Below are 7,481 nucleotides of genomic sequence, written 5' to 3'. Positions count from 1 at the left end.
AAACCGAACCCCTCTCGGGCCAAGGAGAGGGTAGGGCCCCTTGTTCAAGACCTGGATTAGTACTAAAGGGAACAACCTATCTACTATGCCTATAATGGGTAGGAGTGAATTCCGTCTTGCACCCTATGTTCCCAGCTATCCACCTGATCTTGTCCCTGAAATGGGAGGCTTATTTGGCCAGCGATAATGAGCTGCCCTCACCTATGCAGATCTAAGGATAATTTCGAGTGAACAGGAATTCATAGTTAGCTCAGGATTAAGATTAAGTTACCTAGGTCATCAATTAACGAAATAGTCAGTTTTATATATAAAACGGCGTTTAAAACGTAAAAAGTGACTATTTCATGGTTCAGTCTTATGTAAACTCTTTACATAGGATGCCCCCACTTTCATGTCTCCACATGAACGGTTTAGGATCACATCGTTTGTTCTAACTACAAAATGGACCACATCCATAGTGTCCCCAGAATAAGGCGCCCAACCTTGTTCATATACTACAGACCATTTTGGTTATATATTTGAACTTGATCCACATTTATGTCACATAAAGTTCAAACTACATTAAATAGTCTCAGGACCTTAGTTTATTAGATTCAAGATTATAATTTCAATAACAATTTTATCGAAAAACAAAACAGAATATGTTTATCAATTTACAAACTACGAGTTTTAGGACATAAAATCCAACAAAAAAAAAATCAGTTATAAGTCATAATGATATGTAAAGATATTAGTTTAGTAATACATGAAATCTAAGTTTATCATGTCGCTGATATACTATTCAAAAGCATAATCGAAGTAACATAAGCAATAGAACAAAACCAATATAAAAAGCATGTTAATGAACTCTAAACTTCACATAAAAAACATAAACATCCAAAATTGTACTAACAAATTTACAATCGACAATGTAACGACTCAACTCCCTAGCACTCAAGCAAGGATGTTACTATAAACATGCATGCATGAAATTTAAAACGACATATGTTCATAGCTAAATAAAAACCAAATAAATAATGCAAATTAAATAACGTCATTAAAATCAAATAATTGAAATCCAAGTCTCGGGGTACCCAACAAAAAAAATCTAGAAAAATCTCCTTAAAAGTCAAAAATGGAAATATGAAAAATTGTGAGATCCAAAAATGAAGACTAGAAAAAGAAAAGTCTTGAAAACATGAGCGGAAGCATATGACTGGTCCCAATAGCTCGATCACGGATTTTGCTTGTCATTCGTCGGCATGTCCTTACCCTTGCCTGAAAAATAAACATGAAAAGGATACGTATAAAATACTCAGTGAGTAAGTCTACTACCAGGATCAGGCTAAGCATCTATGTCCTCTAAATGCCATCCTCTGGTGAGGCGTACATAATCCTCTAGTTTTCATGGGGCAACAAATAAATGAAGAGTTGAATCTATCCTCCGTAGCTTAACAGTACCCACGACCTCTGGTGAATCCTGAAGGGAACACAACCTCTGGTGAATCCCGAAGGAAACACAACATATGGTGAATCCCAAAGGAAACACAACCTCTGGTGAACCTCGAAGGAGGTCACCACCTCTAGTGGGTATCTAATTATCGATAAGGATAACTATTACTATCATAAATATCACATGCGTCATGACATAACCCACAACATGTAAATACAATCATTATGCTTACAGTTCATCCTGCTAATCATATAAATAACTATAATATAGTCCATGCTAGCATTCATAACATTTTGCATACATAATCAGAATAACTTACTTAACTTCATGTAATTCAATACAATCAACCTCAGAATCCTCAAACGAAAGCTAAAATGTCATCGTCCGGCACATAGGCAATTCTTGTAGTACCTTGAATTAAGCCTAAAGATCAATCTAAACAACTAAGAATTTCTCCCTAAATAAAAATCAAGAATCGACCGAACATCACGCAACTTAATATTTGCTTTTACCACAACACTTTCAAACCCGAAATCCAATTCCCAAATTTACATCGCTTACCCAAAAGTCGCCAGAGAAGAAAAGCAACACCACAGAACACCGCTACACTCCTAAAAAAGCTCCACAAACCTTTCAATGCCGAGAGGAAAACAAAGTTAAACCCAAATCAAAGTGGGTCTTCAAGATCTAGGCCAAAAATTTAACCCAACAAGCCAAATCTTACCCCAATTCTCAAAAATTTCGACGAGAACCAAGGCGGTGGCGGCCGGCTGTGACGAAAGTGGGCGGAACGGGACACATGGCTGAGACAACCGGCAACGCTAGTCTGCGTCAACTGGCGCATTGAGGAGCAGTGCGACTCAGCGGTCTATGCGGATGAGGGAGAGGTGAGGCGGCTCGAGCACAGTGTCTGGCTGGACAACAAGGTTGCGTGAACGGCTAAGGAGCAGCGACGTCTCTCGAACACAGGTGGCTGGGGTGCGGCGCTTCGGGTTTCGGCGAGCGGGAAGAAAAGAAAAGAAAAGAAATATTTTAATAAAAGAAATAAAATATAATAAAACTTAATTTTATTTTATTCCATTTTTTTTTATCCTTTCCTTCAAAACTTAAAAGTATATATGAATATATATCTTTTTGAAACCCTTCCTTCTCCTCTTCAAATCTCAAAATCTAAATCAAACCAATTTCCTCAATTTAAATTAATTTTTTTGACATTAACTAATTAAATCAACATGAATTCCAAATTTTTCTTTCAACAAAATTAAATTTCAAAATTAACAAAAATGTCCTAAAATATTACAAAAATACTGAATTTAAATTATGAACACTCGGAATGTTACAAGTAGTGTCTTCTTCCACAATATATATATCTTATGAAAATCCTTTATGATTTCAGATTGCCATAAATCTACATTGATATAACAAATCTCTAATCGAGAAACTTATAAAATCAAAGAAAGAAAGAATAAAAAAGATAAAAATAAATTGTGCAACTTAAAAGAATCGTGTGTAATAAACGATTTCTGCACAAACACAAAAAAAAAAAAAAAAAAAGAAAAGAAAAAGAAAAGATTAAGAAATCGTACGAAATCTTCAATGAATCTTGCAACTTCAAAAAAGAGAAAGAAGATTGTGAAGGGATCGAATCCCGCAGCGGAAGCGTTTCGTGAGGAACACCTTGCATCCCGCGATTCGATTTTTACATTCAACATAATTGTTAATCTAAGAAGAATGTAAATTAGCATGCATTAAGGGAAATGATTAGAACAGTTCTTACCTGTGTAAACTCCCGAGTGCCACGAACAAGCCTCTCCAAGGTTCCTGCGAATAGAGCTCCAAAAAGTCTCGATCACGAATAACTCCTTGAGCGATCTCAAACACTACCACGGGAGAAACCTTATTATTTTATGGGATTCCAATAGAAGGATAGGTTCTATCCAACTATTGCGAGAGGGAGAGGAGAATTGAGTTTTGGAAATTTGAGAAGATTTTTGGCTTAGAGAAGATTCTTCACAATAACACTATGAAAGTTGTGTCTTGTAAGAGTTTCTTTACAATGCCAGTTGTGTTGCACAAAGGGCCATAAGAAGGTCTTTATATAGGGAAAACCAAGAATCTTTCCCAAATATATTTTTCTTTTCTATAAATATATATTTTCCTTTTCTGTAATTAATTAAATAACACTTATTTAATCAATTAGCCCATTTAATTAAATAACACTTATTTAATTTGCACAATTAAATAACACTTATTTAATGGTAAATTATTTGAAATGGTAAAATTGCTGAAAATGTTTCAAGATATAGCAAAATTTTAGAACTATAAATGATAGACATTGATAAACATCTATTAGTGTCTATCAATGTCACGGATAGACACTGATAGAAGTATATCAGTGTCTACCAGCGTCTATCATTGATAGTTCTAAAATTTTACTATATTTTGTAAATATTCTGGTTCATTTTTCTATATTTGAAAACAGTCCAAAAATTTTAATTTGCACAATAATTAAATAATCAAATACATGAAACCCAATTTAATATATTTATTTAATTATCATATACATCGCTTGTATATATATAAAATCTCTCTACTAATTAATTATTTGTGAATCTAATTTACTTAAAATTCATTAATTTGAATCTTATTCAAATATTAGTTTTCAACTTAATTATAGATCATATCCATAATTAATTATATATTAGTCACATTAATATATAGTTTCCTCAAATTAATTTACACATTTCAAATTATCCCTTTTAAGTATCCTTTAATGAGCTAACGATAGAACCTGGTGGACCTGTATATCAGAAGCTCTAACGATATGAGATTAATTGGCTAAACTCATTAACCAAATTGATCAATATTCGTTAACTGTGGGTACACTCCACTGAAGACTCACAACGACACTCTTCTCACTACAGATATATTTTTGTGTCCACGAATATAGACCAATACCAGCAAGTTAATCTTTCACGAGATTTCGTAACTCCAATTGGGTCACATTACTGTTTTACCCTTAGGTTACCTCTGGCTCCTTAAATACCAGTGCTCATCTAATGAACAATCTGTTTATTGTCCAACCAATATATAGAAACCCTCTCAGGGCAATAAGAGGGTAGGACTCTTTGTTTATGTCCCGAAGACACCATTTAAAGGAACACTCATCTACTTACCCTCAAGGTGGAAATGAGTGAATTCCATCTTGTATTATTATGTTCCCAGTTCCCCACCTGGTCTGGTCCCCAAAATGGTAGCCATATATGATCGGCGATTTGGCCACCCTCGCCTATCCACATCAAAGGAAAATTTCTCATGAATAAGAGTTCATAATAAACTCAAGATGAAGACTAAGTTGCCTAGGTCATCCTATTAAAATAGGAATCTTAGTCAACGGTGTTAGATCTAGTGGTTACTATTTCACGGTCTAGTCTTATGCAAACTCTTTGCATAGGATACCCCTATTTGTGTGTCACCTATACGAGCGCGTTGGATCATTACATTTGTATTGAATACAAAGTGAGTCGTATCCACAGTGTTGGTAGGATAAGGTACCCAACCTTATCCCTATACTCTAGACCCTTTAGGCTAAATCTTGAGTATCGATCCCCGTAAGTTTCCACATATAGTTCAAGACTCATAAGGTAGTCTTGGATGTGAGTTTATTGGATTTAGGGTTATTAAGCAAATTTCACGATAATACAAACAATAAAATTTATTGTTTTAACGTCTAAAATTCTTTATTGATGATAGTCAATTAATAGCATTTACTATCTACGAGTTTTAGAACATAAAATCTAACAAACTCCTACTTGAACTAAAACTCTAGTCAGTGGGTTGTACACAATCAAATGCAGGATTATTGTAAATAAATACAATAAACTAGGGCATCCATATACCCATTACACATCTCCCACTTGCCCTAGATTACCCAATGTACATGTCTCGTAGACCTAGGCTATCTAGATGACCCTCAAACACTTTAGCCGAGAGAGAAGAGAGGGCATTCGTAAACAAATCAACAACTGCTACTGCTCACTGTTGTCAAAGTATTGGGGAATGGGTAATTCCATGTTTGGAACAATTCCAAGTTACTTAGGAACTTCCTTAACTAAACTTCTTCCTTTTCTGCTTCACAAGCCACATACTAAAATTCCACAATGAAATATGTATTGCATCCTTGCTTGGTGTTACACCTCACCACAGCTTTTCCGTTGAGGGTAAACACTGATCCTGACGTGGATTTCTCAGAATCCTTGTCGGTTTGAAATCAGAGTCAGTGTATCATATAAGGATCAAATCCTTAGCTCTTTACACTAGCTTCTGGTATCTCATTCTTCTAATATACTTGAGGATGTTGTTAACCACTGCCCAGTGGTCTTACCCTGGATTGAACTGGTACCTACTGATAATTCCCACTGCATAACAAATATCTGGCCTAGTGTAGAGCATATAGAAAATATATCCTCAACTTCTTGAGGTGTCTAAGCACATTGTTTCTTTGAGTCAGTAAGGTACCCTACATCATTCCCAACGAGTAAGATATCACTCACAAAATATTAAAGAAGTTACTTTGTCTTTGATGATTTTCTTGTAGATACAAGGTTCATCGACGTTTTGATCTAAACCAAAAGATTTGATCGTCGTGTTAAATCTAATGTTCCAAGTTCTTGATGCCTATTTCAACCCATAAATGGATTGATTCAGCTTACAAACTTTTTTGCTTCTGACCTTGGGCTATGAACCCTTCGGGCTGAGATATAAAGATATTCTCCTCAAGATCACCATTCAAAAAAGTAGTCTTGACATTCATTTGTCATACCTCATATTCATAATATGTGGCTATGGACAAGAAAATTGTTTTAGACTTAGGCATAGCAACAGGGAAAAAAGTTTCCTCATAGTCAACCCCTTCCCTATGGGTATAACCCTTTGCTACACGTCTAGCTTTGAAGGTCTGTACATTTCCAGCTTCTTCTCTCTTTCTTTTATCGACCCATTTACACCTTACGGGTTTGACCCTTTCAGGTAAATCTACAACCTCTCATACTGAATTGGAGTACATGGATTCCATTTCAAGGTCTATGGCTTTGACCCATTGGTCCTTGTCTATATCATTCATTGCCTGTTTATAGGACAATAAATCCTCAACACTATCATCTGATATGACAATCCGAGTTTCTGTTAAATCCGAGTAACAGTCAAGTTGTATCATAACCCTCCCATTACGTCGAGGCACTCTCAACGATTGAGAAGGATGAGACTAACCTGAAGTGTTGACTTTTTCATTAACTCTTGATGAAAGATCAACTTCACCAACAACCCTTGTTGATTCTTCAGTAGCTTCATTTAATACTACTTTGCTATGTGGTTTATGATCTGTCATGTGGTCTTCCCCTAAAAAATGTAGCATTTGTCAATACAAAGAACAGACCACCTCTTGTTTCCTTAGGGTAACTCGAAAGGTGTTTCAGAAACACTCTTCGAGGGAACATCGTTCAAGATATGAACTGTAGTCTCCACTGCATACCCCCAAACAAGTAGGTAATTGGGCATAGCTCATCATAGAATAAATCAAATCCAATAGAGTTCTATTTCTCCTTTCTGATACACCGTTCCTTTGAGGTATACCAAGTGCTGATAGTTAGGATTGAATTCCATGTTCTATCAAATAGTTCTGGAATTCTGAATCCAAATACTCTCCACCTCGATTATATTGAAGTGTTTTAATAGTTTTACCTAATAGGTTTTCAACTTCAGCCTTGTACACTTTGAAATTTTTGAAGGCTTCAGATTTATATTCTATTAGGTATAAGTAACCATACCTCGAATAATCATTTATAAAAGAGATGAAATATTCGTATCCTTCTTAAGCCTTTACATTCATCAGACTAAAAAGATCTGAATGCATAAGCTCTAAAGGCTTTTTGGCTCTATAACCTTTTCCAGTAAAAGGTTATTTGTGTTGAGTTTTATGTCCTAAAACTTGCAGCTTGTAAAATGATAAACATATTCTATAATTAATATACTTATTATTGATTTCATAAAT

At 35.1% G+C, this 7,481-nt stretch overlaps 1 long non-coding RNA gene across 1 annotated transcript; it reads right to left on the bottom strand.

Annotated features, from left to right (window-relative positions):
* Positions 1 to 991: 991 nt before the first annotated feature.
* On the bottom strand, positions 992 to 2,456 carry LOC120080555 (uncharacterized). The gene is made up of 3 exons (XR_005482549.2): positions 2,157 to 2,456; positions 1,994 to 2,062; positions 992 to 1,257 (listed from the first exon to the last, which is right to left on the bottom strand). It is a non-coding gene; the product is annotated as an uncharacterized LOC120080555 (long non-coding RNA).
* Positions 2,457 to 7,481: the final 5,025 nt, after the last annotated feature.

Source organism: Benincasa hispida, chromosome 6, assembly GCF_027475165.1.
Source record: "Benincasa hispida cultivar pf3 chromosome 6, pf3_genome.v1.1, whole genome shotgun sequence".
NCBI classification, from domain to species: Eukaryota; Viridiplantae; Streptophyta; class Magnoliopsida; order Cucurbitales; family Cucurbitaceae; genus Benincasa; species Benincasa hispida.
The sequence above is the reverse complement of the archived record's forward strand: the minus strand, read 5'-3'. Positions and strand labels throughout refer to the sequence as shown.